We start from the raw sequence: 16,684 nt of genomic DNA on the forward strand, positions 1-16,684 counted from the left end.
TGTTTTTTAATCCACAATAATCCCTAGAATTTATTTAGGATCACAAGGAGATACTGTTATACTGAAGCACTGTCTAACAGGCACAGCCAAGGATTTCCTGATTTTGGACCTTTGGATTTGTTACTTACTATTGGTTAGGATAGTTTCCTACTCTCTAAGGGGTAGACATTAACTTTTGTAATACTGATAGCCATTTTAATGAATTTTGCCCTATTGAGATGCAAATGGAGCTGACCAAAGATACTTTTTTTCTCCACAGAAGACCTAATTCAACTTTGTGTATAATTTCATAGTCCTCTCACACCATTCTTTTACTCAGTCATCACAAATAATTCTGTTTCTTCTAAACTTTTTTTGAAAACTTCACCCCTTGTTTGCTCATTAATATGCTAAATACATTTTGACATGTACTCATTTTCATATGAAAGTTATGTGTTTAACCTTTAAAAACTAGAATTTGAAAAAAATTGAAGGGTTGAAATAATAATGACCATAACCTTTTATATGTGTTATATTTATATATTAAATATAAACATGTATTTAAATTTAAATATAATATTAATATATATTTAATATCAATATATATTTAACAAAATATTAGCACACCAAATTCAACAACATTAAAAACATCATTCACCGTGATCAAGTGGGATTTATTCCTGGGTGGCAAGTTTGGTTCAATATTCACAAATTAATCAATGTGGTACATCAGACCAATAAGAGAAAGGATAAAAACCATATGATCATTTCAAAGACACAGAAAGAGCATTTGACAGCCAATCATGATAAAAAACCACCAACAGAATAGGCTTAAAGGGGACATAAAGGCCATCTATGAAAAAAATCACAGCTAACATCACCCTTAATGTGGAAAAACTGAGAGATTTCCCCCTATAGTCATGAAGAAGACAAAGATGTTCACTCTTACCACTTGTATTCAACATAGTACTGGAAGTCCTAGCCACAGCATTCAGACAACAACAGCAATAAAAAGTAAAAGGTGTCCACATTGTAAGAAAGATGTAAAACTTTATTTGCAGAACACATGATACTATATATATAGAAAACCTGAAAGACTCCACCAAAAATCTGCTAGAACTGATAAATGAATTCAGTCACAGGATATAAAATCCATGTACAAGTATCTGTTGCATTTGTATATAACAATAATGAAGTGGAAAATTAAGAAAAAACATTCTATTTAAAATTGAACCCCAAATAATAAGATACCTAGGAATAGGGAATCCCTGGGTGGCTCAGCAGTTTAGCGCCTGCCTTTGGCCCAGGGTGCAATTCTGGAGTCCCGGGACTGAGTCCCACGTCGGGCTCCCGGCATGAAGCCTGCTTCTCCCTCCTCCTGTGTCTCTGCCTTTCTGTCTGTCTCTCTCTATCTCTATCATAAATAAATCTTAAAAAATATATACCTAGGAATAAAACTAACTAAAGTGGTAAAAGACTTATACTCTAAAAACTATAAAACACTCAAAGGAAATTGAAGATGACGCAAGGAAATGGAAGACATTCCATGCTCATGGATTGGAAGAACAAATACTGTGACAATGTCTATACTACCCAAAGCAATCCACACATTTAATGCAATCCTTACCAAAACACCAACAGCACTTTTCACAGAGCTAGGACAAATAATCCTAAAATTTGTATGGAACCCAAAAGACCTCAACTATAGCCAAGGCAACCTTGAAAAAACAAAGCAAAGCTAGAGGCATTAGAATTCAGCACTTCAAGTTATATTACAAAGCTATAGTGATCAAAACAGTATGGTTCTGGCACAAAAATGGACACATAGATCAATGGAACAGAATTTTAAAAATCTAGAAATGAACTCACAACTATATGATCAATCAATCTTAGACAAAGCAGGAAAGAATTTCCAATTGAAAAAAAAAAAGTCTCTTCAACAAATGATTTTGGGGAAACTGGACAGTAACATGCAAAAGAATGAAACTGGACCACTTTCTTAAACCATACACAAAAATAAATTCAAAATGGATTAAAAACTGAATTGTGAGACATGAAACCATAAAAATCCTAGAAGAGAATACAGGGAGTAAATTTTTTGACTTTGGCCAGAGCAACTTTTTCTAGATATGTCTCTTTAGGCAAGGGACTAAATAAATAAATTAAATTAATAAATAAATAAATAAACAAACTATTATTGGGACTACATCAAAATAGAAATCTTTTGCGCAGTAAAGGAAACAATCAAGAAAACCAAAAGGCAACCTACAGAATGAGAGAAGATATTTGTGACGTGTCTGATAAAGGGTTAGTATACAAAATCTATAAAGAACTTACACAACTCAACACTCGAAAAATGAATAATCCAATTAAAAAATGGACAGAAGACATGAATAAACATTTTTCCGAAGAAGACATACAGATAGCCGATGGATGGATTAAAAGATGCTCTTTACAGATTATCAGGGATATGCCAATCAAAACTACAATGAGGTATCACCACATCACACCTGTCAGAATGGTTAAAATCAGTAACAAAAGAAACAACAGGTGTTGACAAGGATGTGGAGAAAGGGGACCCCTCTTGCACTGGTGGTGGGAATGCAAACTGGTGTAGCCACTGTGAAAAATAGTATGAAGATTCCTCTAAAGTTAAAAATAGAATGATCCTATGATCCAATAATTGCAGTCCTAGGTGTTTACCCAAAGGATACAAAAACACTAATTTGAAGGGCTACAAGCACCTGATATTTATAGCAGCATTACCTACAATAACCAAATTATGGAAATAGCCCAAGTGTCCATCAACTGATGAATAGAGAAAAAAGAGTGGTGTGTGGTATTCCACACACTGGAATATTATTCACCCTTAAAAAAGAATGAAATCTTGCCATTTGCAACAATATGGATGGAGCTAGAGAGTATAATGCTAAGTGAAACAAGTGAGAGATAAATACCATATCATTTCACTCAAACGTGGAAGAAACAAAACAAACAAGCAAAGGGAAAAAAATAAGAGAGACAAATCAAAAAACAAACTCAACTGTAGAGAACAAACTGATGTTTATCAGAAGGGAGAGGGTTGGGGGAATGGATTGACTAGGTGATAAGGATTAAGGAAAAGAAAAAATATAAACATATATGTTTTTATATATTAAATAAATATTATACATAGGTTCTTTAATAAGCATAAATAATCTATATGGTAGACTATGTGAATTCTTAGGAGTATTCTAACATTAAATTTTAACCTATTCACAAACTATAAATGAAACAAATTATTCCACTTTGTCTCTAGGACTTCAGTTTGGTATTTCACCTTGCTTCTCATTTAATAACTATAAACATGATATATTTTGCAATGCTGAGATTTAAAGATTCCATAGATATGTAATTCCCTGAATTATGTAGTTCACTAAAAAATGAGATTTTTTCCCCCTAAACTCTTTCAAAGATTGCTATATTTTTGGTGCTATAAAGAGCATTAGAATAATTATTAGTTATATATCTTATGCAATTAATTGCATATAAAGACCTAGATATCACCATTACAATCCCTGTTATAGCCATTATTAATTTTTTAAATATAATTTATGAAGATCACTTTGGATACTCAAAATTATTTTTTAAACTTTTAATTGTCATTTAAATGTTTCATCCATTATTTGATTATGCTCTAATTTCATATGTTTAAACTTAGTAAGGATTTTTTTCTTTTTCTTTTTTTTTTTTTTGGTTTTGGCCAAACTTTTTATTTAGTATTCTGTAGTTGCTTAAACACACACTTAAATGGTCTTATTGGAAGAGGGGAAAGGGAGGTTCTTGTAGATTTCCAGGGAGATGTCAGAAAGGCAAAATATGGCCAGAATTATCCATTTGCTTTTTTGGATTTACTGGGTGAATAGCACTTTCCTTACATAAGCATCTGATCTCAGGTTTTTCACTACTGAGAACATTGAGATTTCCATTTGAAGACACTCTGGAATCCTAAGAGTAGCATACCCCGACCACCCTCTAGTAGCTAGCTTGTTTGTATAGGCAGAAGGATTCACCTCTCCATTTTAGAAGGCTAGATGTTTGTAGAAGGTCTTAGAATTGCTTTGCCTCATTTACTGGGAAAAATCAGATATAGGAAGTGGGACACTTTTAACTTGAAAAATTACAACACTAGTACACAAGTCAAGTCTTAACACATTTAACATTTGCTTATTGAAAGCAATGTCATAAAGTCAAATAAGATTAAACAGGTTTTACTTTTTTCCCTCACAAGAACATAAAAATTATGGAAGGGGAGCTTAATAGGAAATTTAAAAAAAGTAACACAATGTTCCCTTTCAGTGGTCCTTGGGTAGTTATGACAGAAATGGTTCCGCTTTTTTGTTTGTTTCTTTGAACGGGGATTTTGGTCCAAAGTTTTGTTTTGTTTTTAATATCTGCTTCTGCCTCCCCCTCTATCAGATTGGCTTCCTCCACAGCCACCACCTCTTGGTGCCCTCGACTTGAACTGCTGTAGGAATCACGTGGAGGAGGGTACCCCTTTTTAGAAGTGGGAAAGCCCTCTTTCCTGTCTGCCAACCCGATCACAACCACTTGAGTAGAGATCACTCCGGCTGCTTGGGTAATTGTCTTGATTTCCACCAAATCTGTCATGTGAGCTACTGTAATCATCATAGCGACTGCTTCCACGTAGGATGGCACAGGCCCTCGTGTAGGTGGAGCACTACGTGAGTTACCATAACTCTCCTATGAATCTCTGTAGGAACCTCCACTTGGATGATCTGAATAGTCGGGATCAGGACCATAGCCATCTCTATCACTATAGCCTCTTGATGGGTAGTCATCAGGTGAACTGGAATGACCATAATCACAGTTAGTGTAATCTCTTGGTGGTGGTGCATAATCTCTTGTATCATGAGAATTTGGGTAATCTCTGCTTGAATAGCCTTTTTAGTAGAATATCCATCATCCCTTGGGGACAAATACACATCTCTAGGAGAGGGCAGGGGTTCCCTTCGAGGTGGGCCTCCATCACTATCTCTTCCGTGTGACACAGGAGCTCTTCCTCTCATTCTACTGCTGCTGCGAACTGGTCCTGAAGGGGCAGATCTTTCAGGAGGAGGACCACCACTTCGTGGTGATGGTCCTCTTTTTACTAGAAGTGGTCCCCTGGAAAAACTCATGTTAAAACTCATAGAATAGCCACCATCATCCATGTGCCCTCCACGCAAGGGAGGTCCCCTGGTTCCTCCATTTGCTCCTCTTCCACGTCTAAGACCTCTTGGAGAGCCTCTGCTTCTTAGAGGTGGAGGTGGTCCATGTCTACCATTTTCAAAGGATGGTTTAGTGGCTTGTCTACCTTGATGGCTTTTCCATATAAGGACTTTCCATTCATCTCTCTGGCTGAATCCATAGTATCTATCTGCTGGACTCTCAAAGGTGACAAAAGCAAATCCTCTTGATTTGTTGGTTTCACGATCTTTCATCAATAGAACTTCTACTATTTGTCCTTATTTGCCAAATAGTGCTTCAAGGTCTCTTTCATTTGTTTCTGTATTGAGGCCACCAATGAAAAGCCTTCCTGGGCAATCTGCTTCAACCATTTTTCCCCCTGGTTAGAGTCGGAGGGGTGATGACCGTTCCAAGCTCCTATGAGCTCTCAGGCAGGGGCTTCATAGCAGCTCAGCATGGGGGGGCGGGGGGGAGGGTGCGCCGGGTCCGAGAACGGAAGAGGGAAGCTGCTAGTACTACTGCACAACCGGATTTTTTCTTTATAACTTTACAGGTATGATGGTTAGTCACTTTGAAGAATATTTAACTCTTTTAAAATTGCACTTTGGAGTTATATGATCTGAAAAAAAAAACTATCAATAAAAGTAGTAAATTCTCTTAAAGAAAAAGTATAGAATGTTGAGGGAGGATGGGAATTTCAAGTCCACTCAAATGTCAAGAATTTTAGATTTCACATCTAAATCCAGTTTGGGGGAATTATGATTCATTGCTTTATGGGAGTCTGGCAAGATACACAGAAATCTCCCTCTCAGTTTAGGGGGATTGTCCTATGAATAGGGCTTACTCTCAGAGAGGACAATTTACAACTTAAAAAAAAATCATTGATAAGATGATAAGATTTTAGAAAAATCTTATTTCTGGGGGGGAAAAAAGTCAAATAGCTTGAATGTGTATATGTGTGTGCATGCATGTGTTTTAAATGTAATGCTGATGAGCCAAAAAGCAAATTTATCATAAATATTATGAGTTTTTCAGAAAATCCATTTTAAATATTTTCATATTTAGGGTTTAAGCAATTCTCTTGTTTATTCTATTTAATCAACTATTTTTCCATATATACTCTTATATGTTCACGTATTAAATCTTAATCACATTTTTTAAATATAATTTTGTGTCATGGAAACTGTCCTAACCACTCTGGAAGTCAGAGATAGTTTTCAAATTAAAGGATAAAAGTTAGAGTAGGAACACTATTTTATGAAAGTATAATTAACTTGGATTTTGCTTTTTAGTTTTAGGAGTTACTTTTTTCACCCCTCTTTGTATATAAAAAAGTGAGTTCAAGTTTTCAGATTCTCCATCCTGTTGGAACTTGATTAGAACTTTATATGGTTCCTAAGGTGAAAGGGATGATTTGAGTCTTTTTTCTTCATTGCCTTCTCTTAGTGAGAGCTCCAGATCATATGTATAATTGCTTTTTACAAGACACACAGCAAAAACACAGCTAATAACCTCAGAAATCTACAGTCTCCTTCATTATTCAGATCAAAGATTGACAAGCAGACAGATCCTATATTGAAAGCTGTAAATTAAAAAAAATAACGAAAGCTGTAAATAACAGAACCTACTATTTTTTCTTCCAAATTTATTATGCTTACTACATTATCTGCATATACTTAATATACTTTAAAATGATAGTCTTATGAAAATCAAAAGTTTAAAAAACTTTTTTGTAGTATATGCTTTTTGGGATAGTTAAGAACATACAATTTATTTATTAATATTTTTTAGTAAAATGTTATATATATGTTTAGTATTTTTCTTAATCTGCTGAGGGCACCATATCATAGACTGGGTGGCTTAAAAAACAGGAATTTATTTTTCACAATTGCAGAGGCTGGAAAGTCCAAGCAAGATAGGTTTTATTCTGAGGCCTGTCCTCTTAGCTTACAGGTGGCCACCATCTCACTGTGGACTCCCATGACCTCTTCCTTATCTACTGAAAGAGAGTGAGCACTCTGGTCTCTCTTCCTTATAAGGAAATGAATTCTATTGGATTAAGGTTAAATCAGGTCATAAGTAGAAGCCCTAACTACTTCTTCTAAAGGCTCCCTCTTAGGGCACCTAGGTGGCTCAGTCAGTTAAGGATCTGTCTTCAGCTCAGGTCATGGTCCTGGGGTCTTGGGATTGAGCCCCATGTCAGGCTCCCTGTTCCTCTGGAAGCCTGCTTCTCCCTCTCCCTCTGCCTGCTGCTCTCCCTGCTTGTGCTCTCTGTCAAATAATAAATAAAATCTCAAAAAAATAATAATATAGGCTCCATCTCCACATATAGCCACACTGAAAGGTTAGGGCTTCAGCATATGAATTTGAGGCAGACACAAACATTCAATCTATAAAAGTATTTTCTAGGTATTTTGTATTCTAATATTCATTAATTAAAAGAGAAATTTGTTTTGCTTGGATACTATTGAGCAGGTTATAAGAGAGTGCTCTGCAGAAAAGTACTGTTTACACAAATCTGTGGAGAATTCTCATGTACGCATTTAAGAGCAGCAAAACTTTTCCCTGGTAATTCAAAATTTCTAGATTCAAATTCAAGGGTTTACCCTGAAAAATGTTAAATATGAAAAATTAAATATGTAATTTTAGACATGAGACATTTGAATGACAGGAAAAGAATTCTTTGTAGAAACTGTGTTTCAACATTAAGGCATAAAGATACAATAATAAAGACTCTAGCCTTGGCTCCTCTCTCCCTCCACCCTATTTTTACACTCATTGTTCCCTCCCCACATTTCTATTCTGAATTTGAATAAAGTTCAGGCTGGAGTATTAGATTTGCAGTGAAGGCAAGAGTATTAGTTAAGGTTCAACCAGAGGAGACCACTGGGAGATATTATCTCTAAACAGATATATGCCTTTTTGTTTATGTATTTGTAGGGACTGGCTACACACTGGAGGGAGCCTATTGGGCAAGAAGTCAGGGAAAGAAGGTCATGAGCCAGCTGCAGCTCCAGGGGCAGGAGTAGAGGCTTATGACCACAAGTGGGAGGCTCTCTAATTCATAGAAGACCTGAGCATATTTTAAGGATTTCCAAAGATTGATTCAGACCCATACAAAATAATCTCCTGTTCAATCAATTTAATTGATTAGCAGCTTTAATCAAATCTGCAAAATTCTTTCACAGAAGAATCTAGATTAGTGGTTGATTGAATAACCAAGTGCTGCTATATGTATGCTCCAAAATGGTTTTAACTCCTGACTCTTCCACTGATAGGCATGTAACCTTAAGCTGGTATTAAACACTGACTTTTAATTTCTACATCTGTGAAATGAGAATAAGATCTATATCACAGAATTGCTGTGAGGATTAAAAACTTATAAGTGATAGTTATTGCTAATAAGAAATCATAATTTTAAAAGAAATTTGACATGTTAATGAATTTCTCATTGTTATCCTGAAAAATATAATGCTTAATATATACTCTTTCCTGCTGAAAATAGGAAAAGATAGTAATTGTATAGCAATAAAATATCAATCAACAGCAATAAAAGTTGATAAGTTGACAAAAAAATACTTTAAAAAGCATATGGGGCACTTGGATGGCACAAATGGTTAAGCATTCTACTTTTGGTTTCATCTCAGGGTCGTGATCTCAGGGTTGTGAGACTGAGCCCCAATTTGGGTTCTGTGCTCAGCTTAGAGTCTGCTTAAGACTCTCTGTCTCAAAATGGATGAAAGACCTAAGTATGAGACATGAATTCATCAAAATATTAGAGGAGAATGCAGGCAGCAACCTCATTGACCTCGGCCACAGCAAATTTTTGCTAAACACGTCTTCAAAGGCAAGGGAAACAAAGGCAAAAATGAACTATGGGACTTCATCAAGATAAAAAGCTTTTGCACAGCAAAGGAAACAGACAACAAAATCAAAAGACAACCTACAGAATGGGAGAAGATATTTGAAAATGATATACCAGATAAAGAGCTAGTACCCAAAATCTATAAGGAACCTACTAAACTTAACACCCAAAGAACAAATAACCCAATCAAGAAATGGGCAGAAGACATGAATAGACATGTCTCCAAAGAAGACATGCAAATGGCCAACACATTTCAACGTGTTTCGATGACACATGAAAACGTGCTCAACATCACTTGGCATCAGGGAAATACTACTAAAAACTATAGTGAGATACTACCTTACCCCAGTCAGATTGGCTAAAATTAACCAAGTCAGGAAATGACAGACGTTGGAGAGGATAGAGAGAAAGGGGAATGCTGTTGGTGGGAATGCAAGTTGGTGCAGCCACTCGGGAAAACAGTACAGAAGTTCCTCAAAAAGTTGAAAATAGAGCTAACCTATGACCCAGAAATTGCCCTACTGGGTATTTACCCCAAAGATAAACAAATGTAGTGATCCTAAGGGGCACCTGCACCCCAATGTTTAGAGCAGCAATATCCACTATGGCTAAACTATGGAAAGAGCCCAGATATCCATCGACAGATGAATGGACAAAGAAGTGATACACACACACACATGCACGCATGCACGCACACACACACACACACACACACACACTGGAATACTCAGCCATCCAAGAAAAAAAAGAAATATTTCCATTTGCAACAACGTGGATGGATGGACAAAGAAGTGATACACACACACATATGCACGCACGCACACACACACACACACACACACACACACACTGGAATACTCCTCAGCCATCCAAGAAAAAAAAAGAAATATTTCCATTTGCAACAACGTGGATGGAACTAGAGGATATTATGCTAAAGAAAATAAATCAGTCAGAGAAAGACAATTACCTTTGATCTCACTCATATGTGGAATTTAAGAAGCAAAACAGGATCAGAGGGGAAGAGGGGAAAAAATAAAAGACTATAAAATCAGAGACAAACCATAAGAGACTGTTAATCATAGGAAAGAAACTGAGGGTCGCTGGAGGGAGGGGGGACGGCATAATTGGGTGATGAACATTAAGGAGGGCATGTGATGTCATGAGCACTGGGTATTATATAAGACCAATGAATCAAGCACCTCTGCCTCTGAAACCAGTAATACATTACATGTTAATTGAATTTAAATAAAAATTTTTAAAAAACACCCTTTCTCTTCCTCTCCCTCAGCCCTTCCCCACCATGCATGTGCTCACTTGTGCACTCTTGCTCTCTCCCCTAAGATAAATAAATAAATCTTTAAAAAGGATTATATATATAACATTATAAAAGCATTATAAAAGCATTATATATTTTTAAAGCATTATATATAATATAATATATATTATATTCTGTATATTATATTCATTATATATAATATAATATATATTCTGTATATTATTCTGTATATATATATTCTGTATATTATTATTATATAATATAGTATATATTATATTCTGTATATTATATTCATTATATATAATATATATATTCTGTATATTAAATATATACAGAACTAGAACACTGGAGAAACTATTTAAGTATCTAAAACACATTCACAGCAAATAATTTTTAACTCCTAAAACTGGAATTCAGATTTTCAGCAATGCAATGTGATATTAACTGTAATTAGTATGGTTTGCTTTATAAATAATATATTCAAAAGATTTCAAGTATACCCTATCTCTTTGATGCTTTTCTTCTCTAATATATTTGCTAATATAACATTGCCACTTTGCATTCAAGAAAAGGAGTAAGAGAAACAATAGATTTGATATAATGGAAATCAGAGTTTCAATAAAATCTTTACCCCCAGGTTTTCCCAGGAAGACAGTAGCTAAGGAACCAGCTATCTCCAGAACCCTTCCCCCAGCTTCCTTTCCAACATACAAACATGCACATAGTTTTATTAATGTTTTAAAATACTACATCTGATGCCTTGCCTCAAACACAGAAATACCAACAATCATATTTCAAAACTGTCAAAGTCTATCTTATTATAAGATAAAAGAAACAGTATAGCAGGGACATGAGACAATGGTTGCTTGGTTTTCAGAACTGAGACAACTTTCAGGTTTGAAACCTACCTACTGACTGGGTCCAGGAGAGCCAAAGGAGGAGGAACCCTGTAACAGCATGGAAGGGTATACTGTGGCTTGTCCTTTAGTTCTTTCCCAAAGGCACCTCTGGTTATTCGCTCAGGTGACTGTACACCCAAGAAAACGGGAAATCATCAGATATTTCAAGAACTATTGGACATCAAACACCAGTTAGTTTGCTATCTTCAATCCTATGCAGTCCCAGAATCCAGGAATTGTCCTAATTCTCCTAAGGAGAAAATCAGCCACATGACTGGTCCATTCCGAATCTTACCCACCCAACTCATTACCGCCGATGTTTATTTCCTCAACAGCCTCTGACATCATCAAACAGATCATCATTTTACATGGCTTTTCTAGTTGCTTTTACTAGCAGTCCTGGTCTACCACAAGTTATTTCATCTCCTCTAGAATGAAGTCTCATTCAGCACTTTATCATCTTCTGGAATCATGTATTCATTCTTATACTCTTTTTCAACAGATATTTATTTAATGACTCTTATAGCACAGCATAAGATCAGAGTCGGGGAGAAGCCTAAAAATAACCCACCCTTAAAGAGAAGGAAACATTTGGCATTTCGAGATATCACGTAATAGAACACCTAGAGTTCTTAGTACTTTGGGCAATACTCCCATCTCCTCTTCCCTCATATCCTATACCCTTAACAACCTTATCTCTATAATTTGCTTTAAGACTATCCAATTTAATTCTATTAAATTTAAATATATTAATGTTATTTCTGCCATTCACAAGAAGCCCTTGACTCCTGGGTTATTACCCATCTCTGAGATCCCAAACCCATATGGCTCTATCGCCTAACCTAACCTCATTTCCCACCATTCTCCAGCCCCTAAAATCACTTACTAAGCCCTCTGCGCTAAAGGGCCTATATCTTCAAAAATGTCATTGAAGTTTCTATTTACCTTTTTTTACTCCAACTGAAAAAACTGCCTCGTTCCTGATGGTATGGATTCCTACTCAGCCCCCTAGAGTGATGGCTAGCTTCTCTCCCATATCCTACTACATCTAGGTATGGAGGCTACTAGGGGCTCTTCATGTTGACACTTCCTGTCATTCCTCCTTTTCTCTTCCCTAACCCACCCAGAGTAGAATCTCATGCCATCAGGGTATGCAATTTGATTCCCTCCTTATTCCAATCACCTCTGTCCTCCTTAACTCTCTGCATCTACCGAAATATGAAACCGTATATTTATCTTTACCTTCAATTCCTCTTTTTCATTCTCTATTTAATCCAATTCAGCTTTTTGGAATCATCTCTCCATTGGAACAGCTCTTGTTGAGGTCATGAATAATCTCCCATCGTTAAAACTTTTGATGAGTTCTCTATCCTCATCTTCCACGGTTTTCCAGCAACATGCGGCAGCATTAATTAATCCTCCTTTGAACACTTTTATTACTTGGCTTTCAGATATTGAATTCTCCTGTTTTTTCTTCTACTTCATCAGGTACTCTATGTCTTGTTTTTTTTCCCCTTTCTGCCTATTTCCCTCAGCCTTCACCCCGTTTTTCTACTTTGCTTCTATGACTTAGACTGGTTTTTTGTTTTGTTTTGTTTTGATTTTAAGAGTCTACATATAAGTGATGCCTTGCAGTGTTTGTCTTTCCCTGTCTGGCTTATTTCACTTAGCATAATGTCCTCAGGATCTATCCATGTTGTGGTAAATGGCAGGATTTCCTTCCTTCTCATGGCTGAATAATATTCCATTGTGCACGTGCATGTGTGTGTATGTGATATATACACACACATACATGTATGATGCGGTTATATAGATGCAACATATAGATGATGCAATATATTTAATGGCGCATGTGATATATATGATGTGATAATATATCACATCTTCTTTATCCATCTATTCATGGATGGACACTTAGGTTATTTCCATATCTTGGTTATTGTGAATGTTGCAATAAACATGGGAGTGCAGACTCTTGTTTATGCTCAATCATGAAATAAATAGTATTTGCTCCGGTGAGTTCATTCCGTCTCAGGTCTTTAAGTGGCATCTATAAGCTATGACCCTCTACTCTCTGCATCATATGGAAATGTCTCCTCGGAGCTCCAGCTTCATATATCCAAAGGCCTCTTTAACATTTGCAGACTGAATTCCTCATCTCCTGAGCCTCCTCACCCTACAATCCTTCCCATCTTAGTAAATGGCAACTCAATCCTTCCTGTTGCTTAGAACCAAAAAACATCGTATGATCCTCCACAGATCTCTTTCCCTTCTACCCCATATCTAGCTTCTTGACGAAGCTTAGCAATTCTGCCTTCAAATATATCTTCAGATTATAGCTGCTTCTTACCATTTCACTGTTAATATCTCAGGAAACCATCATCATCTCTCACCTGGATCACTTTAAGAGCTTCCACCCTTGCCCCTAGTCAATTCATAATACAGTAAGCAGTCAGAGTAATCCTTATACAGCATAAATTGAATCATGTTGCTCTTCTGCTCAAAGCCCACTAATGGTTTCCTGTGCAGAGAAGATTTTGAGCCTTTACAATCATCTATAAGGCCTTTTATTATATCCATCCTCCTCTCTGACTTTATTGTGTGCCATGCTCCCTGTCCTGACACCAGCTTTCTTCCTAACATTACAGGCACACTCCCGCCTTTGGGACTTTGTTACTAGTCCATTTTCAAAAATGCTTTTCACATCCTAAGTACCTTCATCTCTCTCACCTCCTTCATATCTTTGGTCAGATATAGTCTTATGTGTGACGCTCCTACATTACTATATTTTATTTTATTTTATTTTTTTAAAGATTTATCTATTTGTTTATTCGTGATAGATATAGAGAGAGAAAGAAAGAGGCAGAGACACAGGAGGAGAGAGAAGCAGGCTCCATGCTGGGAGCCCGACTTGGGACTCGATCCTGGGACTTCAGGATCACGCCCTGGGCCAAAGGCAGGTGCCAAACCACTGAGCCACCCAGGGATCCCCCACATTACTATATTTTAAACTGTACCTGCACATGTGTGTGCATGAGTGCACACACACACACACTAGCACTTCATATCCTGTTTTCTTTGTATTTATTGTTATCTCCATTTGACAGAGTATATATTTAACTTTTTGTTTATTCTCTCTTCCTACCCTAGAATGTATGGTAAATGAGGGGAGAATTTTTCTTCATTTTGTTTACAGCTAGATCTCCAGGTTTGAGAACCATGAATTACAGGCACTTAAAACATTTTTATTGATTGGAGGAACTAACAAATTCTTAGGGGCATAAGGCCATTCTGAGTGTATCCAAAAAGAGATATCCACTGGTAAGTTTAGTGGAAATTTCTGTGTATAGATGAATTTGGTGTGATATACATATTTAAATTCGAAAACATTTCTCAGACCACATTTTTACCTCTTCTCAAAAGGCTTCACTGGGATTCTCTTTTTTTATCAGTGGACCTCAAAGACAAGCTGAAAAGTTGCCACTTTACAATCCCACCTATAAACAAATGCTGTCTCTTTATTTTTTTAATGTTTGTCCCCACTAGTAAGCTCCCTCTTAATTTGTCAATGTTAAGTTATTCTCTACTCACTCAGCAACTATTTATTGAATACCTCCTATCTGCCACTGTGCCAATTGTTGGGGATATAGGGTTCTGCTTTCAGGGAACTTACAATTAGATTTTTCTCCACAGTGTATGATAATACCTCTTACCTACAGCTTTCATAACATCATGTAAAATTATGCCGTTATTTGTGGAAATTCTAATATATGTATTATTAACTGTTTTGGGTCTATCCCAAAGTAAACACCCAGAAACAGATGATGTGATCTAATGTAAAGGACAGCATTTCATTCTATCAATGACAGAAGAGCTCAATCCTATTTCCTATACTGTGATTAATCTTTGTATCAGGTCAGAGGATTTCCTGTGACCTGAGCTTCACCTCAGTTTCTTCATCTGTAAGAAAGAGTTAATAACTCCTATTAAGCACAAAAGACTTTTGTGAGGATAGGTAATAAAATGCACTACTTAATGTAAATGAATGCTTAATATACTACTTAAATATGTAATTTAAGGACTGGGCACAGAATAGATGCTATCCTCAGCTCTTTTAATTTACTGTAATATTGTGACACCTGACCATTATAATTGCTACTTTCTTCCATTTAAAAAATATGCCTCAGATTTTCAGTCTGTAGAATGGGGAAACTATATCAGATTGGACTCTTTCAAAAGGCCTCCTCAGAAGTATTACACTAATAATGGGCTGTGATACTTAGGCATAAGTCACCATTATCACATTTTTGAGGGCAGTGCTTTGATGTGCTTCATTAGATTTTTGCATGGTCAACTCTGAAGGGAGAGACAGAAAAGTCACATTCAGTCACATTCAAGGCAGCACACCAGAGGAAAATAAGAAAAATGAGGTAACACCAAGTGTAAAGTAAACCAGGCAAAGGGCCAAGAATTTTTATGCAAGGGAAGACCAGAGACAATCAGCTCTCCCAAACCTACAGCTCCCAGCTCCTTTCAAATGGCAAGAGACAAAGAACACTCTTCTTAGGCAATTCTTAAAAGTCGAAGCCAAACGAGCCACCTCACCTCCACTGCTGTCATAGGACATCCCCTCAGAGGTCACTGAGGCCCTCAGATTAGTGGCTCTACTGACGTCATTCCAGTCACATGGTGAGATGTTCACAGCGTGTGGACATTTCCACTCTGTTCTACATTAATTTTGCGTTGGGGTTACTCTCTCAAGCAAAATGAAAGTGGAAGAATGAAATGTTCAAGTCATTTGATCACAGTTGGGTGGTACAGACTTTGTGCTTTCACTCAAAGTTCCCAGAACTGGGAGGGTACTCTCTCCTCTCTCATTTCAAGTACTTTTGGTCTTTCAAAATGAAAAAAAAAGTAAGCTTTATATCATAACAGCTAGAAATTAGCTGATGCTTTGGCACACTCTGAGACTGTCTTCTGACAATATTGCACAACTGCCTCTACCCCGCAGCTCTTGCTCCATTTTAGAAGGCCTGGAACCAACACTGTGTTCCTTGATCTATCACTTAATGCTTTAGAAACAAAGTGCTCTACTTTATGAACCAGTACTTCATGAACCAATTGACAAACTCAGTTGCATTATCTACTGGAACATTTTATTGATTTCATGGCACTTCACTTGAAAACCAATTTGTGGGGATTTAGGTCACACTTTGATAATTCAGCCTCTGAAAGCCTAACCTCTTTTTATTCACTGGTCATATCTGAACACCCAAGAGTATAACAAAGAGTCACATGATTCCATATCACAAGCTGGAAATGTGATTAATTGCTGTAAAATCGAAATTTTGCTACTGCCCTTCAAAGTTATCTGATTAGCATGAAATGGTACCACAAACAGGATCAGGAGAATAGATGCTATTTATGTATACATTT

General features: G+C 36.5%; 1 non-coding gene and 1 pseudogene across 1 annotated transcript; one reads left to right on the forward strand and one right to left on the reverse strand.

The window, feature by feature from the left end:
• Window positions 1-564: 564 nt before the first annotated feature.
• LOC144297137 (RNA-binding motif protein, X chromosome-like) lies at window positions 565-10,357 on the reverse strand (annotated as a pseudogene).
• On the forward strand, window positions 5,962-6,068 carry LOC144297797 (small Cajal body-specific RNA 11). The gene has a single exon (XR_013364659.1).
• Window positions 10,358-16,684: the final 6,327 nt, after the last annotated feature.

Source organism: Canis aureus, chromosome 25 (assembly GCF_053574225.1).
Source record: "Canis aureus isolate CA01 chromosome 25, VMU_Caureus_v.1.0, whole genome shotgun sequence".
Classification (NCBI taxonomy): domain Eukaryota; kingdom Metazoa; phylum Chordata; class Mammalia; order Carnivora; family Canidae; genus Canis; species Canis aureus.